Consider the following 16491-nt stretch of genomic DNA (forward strand, 5'->3'; position numbering starts at 1 on the left):
TTTTCCCCACAGATAGAGCAACTGAGTTGAATCCAGCCATCTTTTTCAGGACTAAAAAAGGGAAGAAGTGATTATCTTTAGTCACCCAAAAAGTTCTTCTGGAGACTATGGCGCATTCTGCATGGGCCAAAAACAGTGGTGTGAAAACTGGATGAAAATGGTGCAAAATGGTTTAAAAGGGTGTAAAAGGGTTTAAACTGTTTTCACACTCTTTTCACACTGCTGTTTTTGGCCCATGTGGAATCCGCTTATGGGAGCTCTTTGGCCAGAAGCCATGTGTGATGGGGGCATAATAGAGAGGGAAACTAGGTGTGATTGAGTGAAAATGTTGACCAGATCCAACCCTCTTTATGCATGCTTTGAGCGTGTGTTTAGTTCTCCCCGGGACAATAGTTATGTCCATGAACACACAAAAAAGATCAGAAAATGTCAATGTGTTGGATTACTCATTTCAGAGACTTTGGAAACCCCCTTGGCATAAGGGATGACAGTGTAATCTCTTTAACAGGGAAAGGGAGAAAAGGTAGATCACACCATGCTATAGTAAACAGAAAAATCCTGTGCCAGATGACTTATGCAAAGCAAGCCAATCCACAAGCTAACTAAAAACAAAGAAGTCTTGATTGTGCAGCCCAAGACAGCTTTACCATTCTCCACTTCAGTGACTGACTTTACCACATGACTTCCCCCTTGGCTTTGTCCATGCAGTTCATTATGGTGACATGTTCTGTTCTTTCTGATCATGGGGAGCTGACAGTCACAGCTTGCCAATCATACTTCCAGAAGGAGCCAATGGAAAGGAAAACTGAGTTGAATAACTGGAGCAACTGAAAGTCCAGACCTGCCAAGGGCTCCTATTGCTGCTGGGGAGCTTGGGAGGGAGAGTGGGAAAGTGGGGTTCTTACCAGGCTCCCTGGTGGTGGCTTGGCAACAATTGGGTGTTGCCCCCACAAAGGCCCTGGGGGGATTCAGGTTTATTCACATTTTGTTGATCACGTCCTAAAACATCATTGCTCCCTGTACAGCATTAATAGGATTAGGTTGCTTGGACGTTTATTTATTTATTTATTTATTTATTTATTTATTTATTTATTTATTGACCACCCAATCCCCAAGGGGCTCTGGGTAGCAGTGAATTTACTGGATAGCAGTGAATTTACTGAGCAAGAAAAGACTGTATTTCTTTTAAATAATGAAGTCACAGATGTCCTTGAACAGACAGCTAAATTTATTTGCTCTGTCATTCTTAAACGGTCTTAATTTTCTATTATCAGCACTATGGTTATTTTAATGTCGACTGGTTTACACCTGTTGTGCTAAAGTCTTTTTTTTTTAAAAAAAAATAACCTTGCTTAAACTTATATGCCAATAAAGGTTCCCTATTGATTGTCATACTGCATTGATGAAGCCATCCCCCAGGAATATTATTCAATATGTTGTGCATCCAGTGGTGGGATCCAAAAATTTTAGTAACAGGTTCCCATGGTGGTGGGATTCAAACTGTGGCGTAGCGCCAATGGGGCTGGGCGGGACACGACGTGGCCGTGGCCGGGCATTCCAGGGGCGGGGCATTCCTGGGCAAGGCTATGGCAAGGACGCAGCCACTGCGCCAGTCCTTGGGCGGGAAACAAATGCACGCAGGCGCAGGCTGCCACGCATGCCGGTGCACCTCCTGCTAGACTGCTTCAAGTTCTGCGCGCTACTGCTGAGAGAAGGGGCGTAACTAAGGCAAAAATCACGTGGCAAAATCACCAATTAGTAACCCCCTCTCGGCACACACAAATAATTAGTAACCTACTCTTGGGAACCTGTGAGAACCTGCTGGATCCCACCTCTGTGTGCATCCTTCCATGAGCCACATTGCTTGTTCTTGTGGTCTGCACGATCATCGCTTCCATCGCTTCTATGCCCGCTTCACAAGGTCCATCACTCGGCTGTCCTCCCCACACCATCGAACCAGAGTCACACAGACCTTCAGGTTTGGCTTTGCTTCCTTTTGCACTGCAGTGGTGGTGTCCTTTTAAAAGATTCCTTCTGACTTAAGCACTCCACTGCAAATTTATATAGGTTCGGGAACTGCCTTGGTGCAGTGGCATGTCCAAAGGTGGCCTTCTCCCTGGGCCACCATAAGCCTCTTGAGGGATTATACTTTTGGGAAGTTATTTCCAATTCTGATAGTGATACAGGTCTGGAGGGACACATTCAGCAACAGGAAAATGCTGTTTTGATGTGATGACCAGACAGTGGTCAGTGCCATTAAACCACAAATGTCATGCTCTATGTGGGTAATATTCTCAATGTGCCCACTTGTTTGATTTTTGCCTCCCTGCTAACATCTTCTTTGCAACCTATTATATTGCAGGTACGGATAACAACATAACAATTTTAAGAGCGTCCAGGCCCTGGCTTCCAATGAGAACCCTGGTCACTTCCTGGAGAAGTTGTGTTCTCTTGGCAATGAGCCATCACCCAGGAACTATTCAATTCCATAGCATCGTCCATCCAGTTCTACTTTTCAATCCTGAGAGGATTCCTTGTCTTTGTGGTTTGAGAATGAGGGAATAGCTGCTTGCCAACATCGCAGTACATGTTTTTTTTCATTACCATGCTTCCCTAAGATGGAATGGTCTGGCTCATAGAATCATGGGCACCCACCTGGCAACTATCTCCTTTTGCAGCAATATTTTGATGCTGGATGACCTCTGAAACTCCAGCATGGAGTAGTGGTTAAGAGCAGGTGGACTCAAATCTGGAGAACTGGGTTTGATTCCCTACTCCTCCACATGAGTGGCTGACTCTTATCTGCTGCGCTTGATTTGTTTCCTACACATAAAGTTTTCTCAGAATTCTTTCAGCCACACCCACTACACAAGGTGTCTATTGTGTGGAGAGAAAGGGAAGGAGTTTGTAAGTCATTTTGAAACACTGTGCAGTAGAGAAAGGTGGGGTATAAATCCGAACTTCTCTTCCTATTCCTCTCCTTTTCCTCCTCATCCTCAACCTCCTATTCTTTTTTCTTTTTCCTCCTCTCTTTCTTTCTTTCTTTCTTTCTTTCTTTCTTTCTTTCTTTCTTTCTTTCTTTCTTTCTTTCTTTCTTTCTTTCTTTCTTTCTTTCTTTCTTTCTTTCTTTCTTTCTTCTCCTCCTCCTCCTCCTCCTCCTCCTCCTGCTACCAGGCCATCAAGCATAAGCATAAGCATAAGCATTTATTGTCATTGTGCACACACAACAAAATTTACAGCAGCATTCCTCGATGCACACAATTTCAGACTCATACCCCATCCCCACTTTCCCCTTCCTCCACCCATCCCTACACAGCCCCAAACACATCAACACGAAGCCGCGGAGTCCAGCATCGCCACAGATCTAGAGTAGAAGCTGTCTTCTCAAGCTCTCTTTTTGTCCTAGAAGGTTTCTGATAGACCTGTATCGTCTGCCAGATGGTAACAGTTCAAAAAGAGAGTGTGCTGGATGAGACGGTTCTCGTCAGAATATTTTTGGGCTTCTTTAGGCTTCGGGAATTATAGAGTTCTTCCAAGGAGGGGAGAGGGCAGCCAATAATCCTCTGTGCAGTAATGATCACCCTTTGGAGCGCCTTCCTATCTGCCACTGTGCAACTGGAGAACCATACACAGATGCAGTAGGTTAAGGCACTCTCTATAGCACAGCGGTAAAAGGACACCAGGAGTTTTCCATTCAGTTGTTGTTTCCTTAGAAGTCTCAGATAGTACAGTCTTTGCTGGGCCTTCTTAACCACCGCGGCAGTCTGTATGCCCCAGGTCAAGTCCTCTATAGCACAGCAATAAAAGGAAAAGCTCCACCCAGGCCCCAGACACCTGCCATTCCATCTTTGGGTCTGTAAAGATGCCGGTTGAGTTCGCCCTTCTGATTGCCGTCCGGCCTTGACAGAATTCCTTCGGCCGGGCGAGAAGCCAGATGCTGCTATAGTAACCTTGCTAGTGGCCTTATCTTAGATGTTTAAAACTAGCATTCCGTTCCCATGAGAATGTGACTAGGTGGTAAGGGAGGGAACGTTTATAACCTGTAGTTTAGGCAGGAGCGGGCAGTCTTGCCATCCCTCGCATGTGTAAGCTTTCTGAAGTGTTCTGAATAAACGGACTTCTGGAACTCAAATGCCTTTTATTTCTGCTTTCTTTCTCGGAATTCCTTACATTTTGTCAAGTCTCTTTTTTTCCATCTAAAACCATTGTGTTGTTGATTATAGTGGCATCCTTGGTGTGTTCCCCAACATGCAAGGATTGAGTGCTCCAGACTATCGTGGAAGGATCGAGTAGCCCCAAAGAGGGTTTCGAGCCTCCTTCTCCTTCCAGGGTCAATGAGGAAACTGGGGAAGAATCGCTTCCCTCGGTAACTCTCTCCAAACCCCGCTCAGTACGAAGCTTGGCTTTTCTCCACTAATTGGATGAGCAGCCAGTGACTTACCATAGTCATGAGGTTTATGGAGATTGCAGGCGGCGCATGTCTATGGATCGGCCCCCCCTGTTGATACTCCAATTTAGTTCTCTCACCCGCATCGTATGGGATTACAAACCACCGATGCGCAAACTCTGTTCCTGGAGGAGCTGGGGTTGCTTCAACTATACATGAGCGCTATACTGCAGGAGTCCATCGAAAAGTTCCTGGACAGATACTGGATGAGATTCCCGTGGAAACAGCAGTGGCATGCAGTACTGGCCAGCCCTGTCCCAAGATCGCATACTCTTCCACAGCACTCCTACATCCGCGACTTCCGTTAGGATGTGGGATCCAAGATTGGTCGGGTTATCGAGCCCGGCTTACGTTCCCAGGGCCGGGAGCAGCTGATTTAGGTGTGGAGTTTCGCGGAGCAGAAGGTGGGGCCCCTCCTGATGTGGAACTCGACCCGGATCCCGATCCAGACCCGCAGCCAATGAGGGAGCGCTGGGAAGACCAGTTGGCCGCGCTTGAAGATGCCAAGAGGGCTTGGGAGCGCGAGCGTGAGGCTTGGGAACAGGAGAGGGGAATGCTTGCAAAGGGAACGTGAACAGCAACGCAAAGAGGTCCAAGCTGAACTGGATCGCGAGAAAGAAGTTTTACGTCAACAATTCATACAGGATCTTACTGTTCATGACAAAGTCCTGGAGCATTCCAAACTTGACTTGCAACACAGGAGCGACAGTGTTAAGGCTATCCAAACACAAACCGAGCTGGCTCTAACCTTACAGCGCGCCGAGAGAGAAAAGTTAGAACGTGAGAGGGTGGCTTTGCATAATCACCAAGACGCACTGGCACGCAAAGAAAGGGAACTAGCTGAACTGGAACGGGAATTGCGGAGGCAACAAGCTACGTTGGCCAGAGCCCCCGTCCGGATCGAAAATCTTCCCCGCGCACCTGCTGTTCTTCCTCCCCCCGGTGGGGCGGCGGGACGAGGACCAATACCAGTGGGCCAACAACCTGGGGCACCGCAACTACCTCCGTTCCAACCACCCCCTCCATTGCCTCAAGGTCCAGCCCCGATATACCAGCCGCCGCAACAGATGCCTAGAGCTGCAGGGAGGGGTTTCTACAGACCCCCCATCCCAGCCCGCTTTGATGGGACAGCATCGAAGCTCCCTTATTTCACCTTGCAACTGGATGCCCATATGCAAGAATTCGATGACTTGTATTGCTCTGAACGGGAGAAAGTGCGAGATATTGGGTCAGTGCTAGATGGGGTAGCTGCTGAATGGTTCGTGACTCTTTATGAACTACAAGCTGACGACACTCGCACGGTGGCGGCCTTCTTGCAAGCGCTGCACCTTCGTTTCCAAGATCCGGATGCTGAAAATAACGCCATACAAATAGTGAAAACCATCCAACAGGGCAATCGTTCTTTCGCCGAATTTGCTTGTGAATTTCGTGTGGCGGCCAGTAAACTTCCTCCTGACTGGCCTGAACGCATGAAATGTGAATATTTCTTTGAAGCAATGGATATAAAGCTTCGCGAAACAGTGCTCCTTTTTCGGATCCCACAGACTGTTGCCGAATGGATCGAAATTGGTTCGCAGGTAGCCGCCTGTCTTGCCCGTGCCCGCACGGGTGGTCGCACTCGCCCAAAAACTTCAACCACACCGGCGCCTCCCAGTCGTAAACCAAGTCCCCCTGTTGCAACTGAAACCACGTAGGAACGCCGCCACCGCCTCAGATTGTGCCTTTACTGCGGGGGACCTGGTCACCTTGCTGCAAACTGCCCAAAGAAGCAAAAATCTCCCGCTCCGGCTCCGCGCACCTCCATTGCCAAGCCCCCGCGCAAATCGGGGCCCCCGCCTCGTGGAACAACTAAAGCCGCTTTCGAGGAGGATTTAGAGGAGGATGACTTGGCTGTCTGCCTTTCAACTGCGCCGGTGGAAGTTGGACCCGCTCCAGATGCGGTGAGTGAAGGCAGTGCTCCCATTACTATTCTGACATCTTTAGCCAACCCCTCTAAACATACGCGCATTTTAGCTTCCGCACTCGTAGACTCGGGCTGTTCCCACTGCCTAATGAGGCCACAGGTGGCTGAAGAGCTTGGTTTAGACCGGGTTCCTTTACTTAAACCTATCCCTTTTACTCAAATGGATGGCAGTCCGTTGGGAGCTGAAGGTCCAGCTCGGTTTAAGACCCAACCAGTGTTTCTCCGTTGCGCGGAACATTGGGAAAAACTAAGCTTCATACTCGCTCCGGTAGCCAAGCACTCCATTGTTTTAGGCATGCCATGGTTGCTCGCACATGAACCAACCATCATGTGGAAAGAACGCATCCTCCGTTTCACTGACCCCCCTTGCGGGGGCCATATGAACGGTGGGGAAAACCCGGTAATTGATGAAAAACCAATAGACAACGATGCCTTGAATGTGCTTTCCACTCCTAGCCCTACAGAAATACCACACACATATCAGGACTTGTCCAGAGTATTTGAGGAGCAGGAGTGTGATCAATTACCCCCCCATAGGGACACTGATTGCAAAATCCTCCTGCAGCCGGGAGCCCAACTGCCCAAGGGTAGAATCTACTGAATGAGCCCTGCTGAGGAGAAAGAGCTCCGTGCCTTCCTAGATAAGAACCTGGCTCGCGGGTTCATACGGTGAGCTACAAAGCACTCTCATGCAGCCCCAGTCCTTTTTGTTAAGAAAAAAGACAGCTCCTTGCGACTTTGTACTGACTATCGTGGTTTAAATGCTGTTTCAGTCTCAAACAAGTACCCTTTACCCTTAATAAAGGACCTTTTAGATGCTTTGGGTAAAGGGCGGATCTTCACTAAACTGGACTTGAGAGAAGCTTATTATAGGGTCCATATTGCAGAGGGTTATGAACATCTGACAGCATTCAATACTAAGTTTGGTCAATATGAATATTTAATAATGCCATTCGGATTATCTGGGGCCCCAGGGGCTTTCATGGCCCTTATCAATGAGGTCCTGCAAGACTTACTGTATAAGGGAGTGGTGGTGTACTTGGATGACGTGTTAATCTACTCACAGAATATTGAAGAGCATGAAAAACTGGTTCGGGAGGTATTGCAACGTCTACTAGATAACTCCCTCTTTGTCAAATTATCAAAATGCTGTTTTCATCGCTCCTCCATAGACTATTTGGGCTATCGGATCTCATCCGACGGCTTGGAGATGGATCCAGCCAAAGTTGCCGAGGTGGTTGATTGGCCAGCTCCCACCAACAGAAGGGAATTACAGTCGTTTCTAGGCTTTGCTAATTTCTATCGTGATTTCATTCCTCAATTCGCTGAACTTTCCTTACCACTTACAGACCTATTACGTACCAAAGGCAAGGACTCCCAGGCGTCTAAGCCTGGAGCCCCTCTTCTATGGTCCCCCACATGTCAGTCTTCATTTCAACAGCTCAAAACGGCTTTCACCACCGAGCCGGTTTTGAAACACCCGGATCCTGACCTCCCTTTCATCGTTCATGTGGATGCTTTGGACAAAGCGTTGGGCGCTGCCCTCTTGCAGAAAAATAAAAATGACAAACTGGTGCCGTGTGCTTACTTATCAAAAAAGTTTTCAGGTCCCGAACTGAATTGGACAGTAGGGGATAAAGAGACTGCAGCCATCAAAGCAGCACTGAGCACTTGGCGCCATTGGTTGGAAGGAGCCAAACACCCATTTCAGGTCTGGTCCGATCACAAAAATCTGGCAGCCCTTTCCACCCCCCTCAAAATGTCCACGAAACAGTTACGTTGGGCGGATTTCTTCTCCAGATTCTCCTTCACAGTTCATTTTTTCCCTGGTAAAAGCAACAAACTGGCTGATGCGCTGTCTCGTCTCCCAGGGGAAGGGGGGGATACTTCGCTACGGGCTATCCCATGCACCATTCTCACCCCCTCCCAATTGGGGTTGGCTGTCACAAGCTCCCAGGTCTCCGCCTCTACTCCGCCCGTTCCAGACATCGTCTCCCCCTTCCTGCAACAATTCATGGAGGCGGGGCTCCAAGACCTGCCAGCGGAGGAATTTGACTCACAGCTACGTTTAGAGGGTGGTGTTTGGAAAAGGGGGGGTGCTGGTACGTTCCGCCTCCTATACGGAAGCAGGTTCTTGCGACGTGTCATGATGCTCGTCAGGCAGGACACTTTGGGTTCCTAAAGACTTTACATTTGGCACGTCGTCAGTTTTGGTGGCGCTCAATGCGCAAAGACATTGAGACTTATATCAAGGGGTGTTCGGTCTGTGCTGAGGCCAAATCAATACCCGGAAAGCCCCATGGGCTGTTGCAACCCCTCCCGGTTGCATCTCGACCCTGGCAGGTCATCTCAATGGATTTCATCACAGACCTGCCGGAAAGCCATGGTGTAAAGGATTCAATGGTGTTGATGGTGAAGTAACCTTGAGTGCATTCCACAGCCCGGGCGATGGGCCAGATGCATCGGCGGAGACTTTATCTTTGCGCGGGAGATGAAGCCTCTGTTCCCATGGGAAGCAGGAAGGGGGGATGGGGTGACTGATATTATAACCTGTGCTTCTGGCGGGAAGTGTCATTCCTGCCACTGCGTGTACTTGAGCTTTCTAAGATGTCTTAATAAATGGACTTTTACTCCCAAAGCCTTTTATTTCTGCGTCTATGGAATTCCTTACATTGTGGCAGGAAACCTAATTCATCTATATTCTTGTGCAGTGGACCTCTTGTCTTGCGATGGAGAGGTTGAATATTACTGCGGAAGGTGCGGTAGCCCCCAAAGAGGGCTCCGACCTTTCCCTTCTGGATCTAGAGAAACCGGCAGGAGAACGGGCCTCGCTGGTGGCTCTTTCCCGTCCTCGTATCAGCACGAGTCTTCCTTTACTCCGTTGGAACGAGGGACGTGACGACGACGATGGGGACTTCCATGAGTCGTTTGGGGCGCTGTCCATGGATCGAGCGCCTGTGGAACGGATCTCTACCCGTTCTCGTGTGGATTACAAACCTCAGATGCAACCTGTCATGGAGGAGACGGGCTTGACCACCTTTCATGCGGCAACCCAGGAATCCATTGAACGATTCCTGGACTCGTATTTTGGTGATGCTCCCAAGGAACCACCGTGGCACAGCACTGGGGCCCGCCCAAAGGACACCGGGACTCAACCTGGAATTGGGAGGGGTATCCGTACCGCTTCCCAATCGGACCCCCCCCATCCCGGTCCGGCGACCGCACCTGAGGTGCCTCGGGGAGCCACCGGTGGCTACGGCGGCTACGGTGTCTCCGAGGGGCTCGCTTCCTGATGGCGAAGCGACTGAGGAAAGTCTACATTCCAAGCCAGACCGGTTTCCTCGCCCATCGAGGGAAGGCTGGGATGAGGAAGTGGGGGGACTTCGAGGTGCGCAAGCGGCATGGAACCGCGGAACGCCAGCTATGGGAGGAGGAACGGGCACAGTTGCAGCAAGAGCAGCGAAAACCTGCAGAGGGACCGGGAACAGCAAGCGCAAAGAAGTCCAGCTTTCGAAAGTTGGACCGTGCCAAAGACGGCGCCCAACGACAATATGCTCAGAATCTATCAGTCCATGATAAAGTCCTGGAACAGTCCAGACTGGATTTACAACGGCAACGCGAAAGCGTTCAGGCTCTGCGCACGCAAAGTGAACTCACTGAAGCCCTTAAACGGGACGAACTGGTTAAGTTAGAACGGGAAAAAGCTGCTTTGCATGCGCACCAAGATGCATTGACTCGCAAGGAGAGGGAGCTGGCTGCGTTAGAGAGGGAACTAAGGAGGCAGCAAACCAGGGGGCCCCAAGTTGGAGCCTATGCTGTTACCGATCATGCCGGTGCCAGGGGGGCCACGTATCTAGGTCCTGCCACCCAAACGCCAGCGGCACCGCCAGCGCCCCCGATTCCGGCCCCCCCTGTACAACAGCTGCCTGCCCAACCTGCTCAACCCGCGCAACCACCTCCCCAGCAGGCGCCAAGAGCCGTCGAACGGGGCTACTATCGCCCCCCGATACCAGCCCGTTTTGATGGGACCGCTTCCAAACTTCCCTACTTCATCCTGCAACTCAATGCCCACTTGGAAGACTATGATGATCTATACCGGTCTGAACGCGAAAAAATACGGGACATCGGCTCAGTCCTGGATGGGGCAGCAGCCGACTGGTTCGTGGCTGTTTGGATTTGCAGGATGAGGACTCTCGTACAGTGCCCGCATTCCTCCAAGCTTTAAGAGCGCGCTTTCAAGATCCAGGCGCTGAGAATGAAGCCATCCGCACCATCAAAACCATCCAGCAAGGCAACCGCCCGTTTGCAGAATTTGTCCGTGAATTTCGTGCGGCGGCTGCTCGACTTCCTCCTGAGTGGCCTGAACGCATGAAATGCGAATACTTCTCGGATGCTGTGGACAGCAAACTACGTGAAACGGTGTTTTTAATTCGGGTTCCTCGTACCATTGCGGATTGGATCCAGTTGGGGTCTCAGGTGGCGTCTCGTTTGGAATACGCTCGTCAAGGAGGCCGCCCACGCCCTAAAACCACTACTGTGTCCACCAAATCAAGCCCAGCCGCTCCTACCGAAACCACCTCTGAACGCCGTCGCCGGCAGGTTGTGTCTTTATCGCGGAGGGCCAGGTCATCTAGCCGCCAACTGTCCCAAAGAAGCAAAACCAACCGCTCCAGCTCCGCGCCTCCGTCGGCCAAACCACCACGCAGGTCAGGGCCGCCTCCCACTGGTTCGTCTAAAGCGGTGACCGAAGGCGACCCAGAGGAGGGGGAAGCAGCTGTTTGTCTTTCTTCAGCCCCCATGGACATGGGCCCCACTCCTGACGCGGTGAGTGAAGGCAGCTCTCCCAGTACTGTTCAAGCATTGCTTTCCAACCCCGCTAAACCCTCTCGCATTATAGCCTCGGCCCTTGTGGATTCCGGCTGCTCCCACTCGCTTAATGCGGCCCCAGGTGGCAGAGGAGCTCGGTTTAGACCGAATTCCCCTGGCTAAGCCCATACCATTCACCCAAATGGACGGCAGCCCCCTCGGAAACGAAGGTCCGGCCCAGTACAAAACACAGCCGGTTCTCCTCCGTTGCGCCGACCATTGGGAGAAAATTAGTTTCATTTTGGCGCCAGTGGCCAAACACTCCATAGTTTTGGGCATGCCTTGGTTATTGTTACATGAACCAAAATTCATTTGGAAGGAAAGGATCCTAGAATTCACTGACCCTCCCTGTGGTGAACACATGAACTGGGAAGAAAACCCAACGCCTCCTGACACACCCCCCTCTCTGGCTTCCTCAGTGATTGCTCCCGATTCTATTGGCATCCCACCTGCATATCAGGATCTAGCCAGAGTTTTTCAGGAGCAGGAATGCGATCAGTTGCCACCCCACAGAGACACTGACTGTAAAATTGTCATACAACCAGGGGCACAACTACCCAAGGGTAGAATCTACCACATGAGTCCCAATGAGGAGAAGGAACTTCGTGCCTTCTTAGATAAGAACCTGGCACACGGGTTCATACGACGGGCTACCAAACACACACACGCTGCTCCCGTTTTGTTTGTCAAAAAGAAAGATGGATCTTTACGGCTTTGCACAGATTACCGAGGTCTCAATGCGGTCTCCCTGTCCAATAAATATCCTTTGCCTTTGATCAAGGACCTTTTAGATGCACTCGGCAAAGGGCGCATTTTTACTAAATTGGACTTGAGAGAAGCTTACTACAGAGTCAGAATTGCTGAAGGATATGAACACCTGACTGCGTTTAACACAAAGTTTGGACAGTTTGAATATTTAATAATGCCATTCGGGTTAAGTGGGGCCCCCGGAGCTTTCATGGCCCTTATCAACGAGGTTCTCCATGATTTACTGTACAAGGGAGTGGTTGTATACTTAGATGACGTTTTAATCTACTCGCAAACTATAGAAGAGCATGAAATATTGGTTCGAGAGGTATTGAAACGCTTGCTTGACAACTCTCTCTTTGCCAAACTCTCCAAATGCTGCTTTCATCAGACCTCCATTGACTATTTGGGTTACCGGATCTCGCCCGAGGGCTTAACAATGGATCCTGCCAAAATTGAAGCAGTCCTCCAATGGCCTGCCCCCCACCAATCGCAAAGAACTCCAGTCGTTTCTTGGTTTTGCTAATTTCTATCGTGATTTTATACCCCAATTTGCTGAACTGACTCTCCCTCTCACAGACCTCTTACGCACTAAGGGTAAAGATCCACTGTCCGCCAAGCCCGGGGCCCCCCTTTTTTGGTCTGAGAAATGTCAAACAGCCTTTCAACTATTAAAATCTGCGTTTACCACCGAACCTATCTTAAAGCACCCTGACCCGGATCTCCCGTTTGTGGTTCACGTGGACGCCTCGGACAAAGCACTTGGAGCAGCCCTGTTGCAGAAAAATAAAGATGGTAGACTGGTTCCGTGTGCTTATTTGTCTAAAAAGTTCTCTGGTGCTGAACTCAACTGGACTGTGGGAGACAAGGAGACTGCAGCCATCAAAGCAGCACTCTCCACTTGGCGCCACTGGCTGGAGGGGGCTAAGCACCCCTTTCAAGTTTGGTCGGATCATAAAAACCTGGCAGCTCTCTCCACCCCCCTCAAGATGTCCGCAAAACAACTTCGTTGGGCCGATTTCTTTTCTCGTTTCTCTTTTACAGTCCATTTTTTCCCTGGGAAAACCAACAAACTGGCTGACGCGCTCTCGCGAATACCCGAGGTGGGGCTGCCTTACGAGACATTCCACGCACTGTTCTTACCCCCTCCCAGTTGGGGTTGGCTGTCACCCGATCTCAAACGTCCACTTCTCCTCCACCCCGTTCCCAGTCTCGTCTCTCCTTTCCTGCGGGAATTGGAAGAGGCGGGGCTGCGTGAGCCTCCAGCAGCCGAAGGAGACTCCCAATTGCGTTTGGAGCATGGAGTTTGGCGGAGGGGGGAATGTTGGTACGTGCCTCGCAAAGTTAAAGTTCTTGAAGCTTGCCACGATGCCCGTTCAGCTGGACATTTTGGCTTTTTGAAAACTCTGCACTTAGCCCGCCGGCAGTTCTGGTGGCGCGCAATGCGCAAAGACATTGAGGCATACATTAAAGGCTGCTCGGTTTGTGCAGAAGCCAAAACCATCCCGGGAAAGCCCCATGGACTATTGACACCTCTCCCGGTAGCTTCCCGCCCTTGTAGGAAGTCATCTCCATGGATTTCATTACAGATTTGCCCGAAGTCATGGCAATACGGTTTTATGGGTGGTGGTAGACTTATTCTCTAAGCAAGCCCATTTTCTTCCATGTCATTCCATCACCGACGTTCCTAAGTTGGCACGGCTGTTTATTCAACATGATTACCGTCTCCATTCCGCCCCCGTTAAGGTGGTCTCCGACCGCCGCCCCCAATTCATCTCAAAATTCTGGAAAGCGTTTTTGGGGTTGTTGGGGGCCGCCAACCTGCCGTCAGCCGCCCTCTACCACGTTCAAAGTGACGGCGAGACGGAGAGAACTAACAGAACCCTAGAGGAGTATTTACGTTGTTACCCCACCTAGCACCAAGACAACTTGTGCGAGCTTACTCCGTTTGCGGAGTACCCTGATAACGAAGCGGTTCATAGCAGTACAAAGAAACCCCCCTTTGAAATTGTGTCTGGTCGCTCCTTCCCACCGTTGCCACAACTACCCGCAGCTGCTTTGGACCCCCCAGAATTTCAACAATGGATTTCATCCCTAGCCGAGGGATGGAAGTCGGTCCAGACCGCCTTACAACAAGCAAAGGACTCCCAAAAACTGCAAGCGGATAAACACCGCTCGGACTTCCCTCTGCGTGTGGGCTCCTGGGTGTCTTTATCTACAAAAAATCTCAGAGACGTGCATAGATATTCCAAACTTGGCAAGAGATTTGTGGGACCTTTTCAGATTACTAAAGTGATTAATGATGTCACTGCCCGCTTAGATTTGCCTAACTCTCTTAGTAACATCCATCCGGTCTTCCATTCCAGCTCACTCAAGGAGACTCCCGCGCCGATGCCTGGCACGACCCGGCCGGAGAGGCCCCCACCGACTATTATTGATGGCCACAAACATCTACCGGAATTGACGCTTATCCTGGACTCTCGCTTTAATCGCAAACGCTTGCAATATTTAGTTTCTTGGGTGGGATATTCCTCTGGGTATAATCAATGGGTTTATTCCGAAAACATTGAAGCCCCCACCCTTATTGCGGCTTTCCACCGCGCCTTTCCGCACAAACCCGGGGGGAAGGGGTCTTCTTTAGGGGAGGCAGAGTGTAAAGGATTCAATGGTGTTGATGGTGAAGTAACCTTGAGTGCATTCCACAGCCCGGGCGATGGGCCAGATGCATCGGCGGAGACTTTATCTTTGCGCGGGAGATGAAGCCTCTGTTCCCATGGGAAGCAGGAAGGGGGGATGGGGTGACTGATATTATAACCTGTGCTTCTGGCGGGAAGTGTCATTCCTGCCACTGCGTGTACTTGAGCTTTCTAAGATGTCTTAATAAATGGACTTTTACTCCCAAAGCCTTTTATTTCTGCGTCTATGGAATTCCTTACATTGGTAACACTGTTTTATGGGTGGTGGTGGATCTTTTCTCCAAGCAGGCACATTTCATTCCTTGCACTACCATCCCATCCGCTCCCAAATTGGCCCGGTTGTTTATTCAGCATATCTACCATCTGCATTCCTCTCCTGACAAGGTGGTATCTGACCGTGGGCCCCAATTCATTTCCAAGTTTTGGAAGGCGTTCCTGGAGTTGGTGGGAGCAACCCCGGCGGTCGCTGCCCCCTACCACGTTCAAAGTGACGGTCAGTCAGAAAGGACCAACAGAACGCTAGAACAATATTTACATTGTTACACCAACTATCATCAGGACAATTGGTGCGAGTTGCTCCCTTTTGCAGAGTATGCTTATAATAATGCGATTCGTAGCAGCACCAAGAAAACCTCGTTCGAAATTGTCTCTGGTCGGTCCTTTCCCCCGCTGCCCCAACTACCTGCGGAAGCATTGCAACCTCCGGAATTCAATCAATGGATTTCTTCCCTAGCGGAGGGCTGGAAAACGGTACAGTCTTCCCTAGTACAAGCCCAAGAATCGCAAAAAACGCAGGCGGACAAACATCGCTCAGAGTTTCCCTTACGTGTTGGGGCATGGGTTTATTTATCGACCAAAAATCTTAGAGATGTACACAAGTACTCCAAACTTGGCAAGAAATTCGTGGGGCCCTTTCAGATTACAAAAGTGATTAATGATGTTACTGCCCGTTTAGAACTGCCTAACTCTTTAAGTAACATTCATCCCATCTTTCATTCCAGCTTGCTCAAGGAGGCTCCCGCTTCCGATGTCTGGCACGGCCCTCCGGAGACACCCCCGCCGGTTATAATTGATGGCCATAAACATTACGAAATCGACGCTATCCTGGACTCCCGTTTCTCCCGCAAATGTCTGCAGTATTTGGTTTCTTGGGTTGGGTATTCATCCGGCCATAATCAATGGGTTTACGCTGAGAACATCGACGCCCCATCATTAATTGATGCTTTTCATAAAGCCTTCCCTCATAAGCCGGGAGGAAAAGGGGGGCATTCTTAGGGGAAGCAGAGTGTAAAGATGCTGGTTGAGTTCGCCCTTCTGATTGCCATCCGGCCTTGACAGAATTCCTTCAGCCAGGCGAGAAGCCAGATTCTGCTATAGTAACCTTGCTAGTGGCCTTATCGTAGATGTTTAAAACTAGCATTCCGTTCCCATGAGAATGTGACTGGGTGGTAAGGGAGGGAACGTTTATAACCTGTAGTTTAGGCAGGAGCGGGCAGTCTTGCCATCCCGTGTATGTGTGCTTTCTGAAGTGTCTGAATAAACGGACTTTGAACCAATGCCTTTTATTTCTGCTTCTTTCGGAATTCCTTACAGGGTCCTTCTGCAGCAGCAAGTCCATCTCAGTCTCACTCTGGAACCATTCCAGCTGGACCCTCAGGTGGCAGGATATGACATGACAGAAAGTGGACAAGGCCATTGGGAAACACGTGGCAGCTCTCAGCAGCTCCAGCATCCAGCTCCGGGGCATTTCATTCAGACAGGCAGCATACCTG

Source organism: Sphaerodactylus townsendi, linkage group LG09, assembly GCF_021028975.2.
Source record: "Sphaerodactylus townsendi isolate TG3544 linkage group LG09, MPM_Stown_v2.3, whole genome shotgun sequence".
NCBI lineage: Eukaryota > Metazoa > Chordata > Lepidosauria > Squamata > Sphaerodactylidae > Sphaerodactylus > Sphaerodactylus townsendi.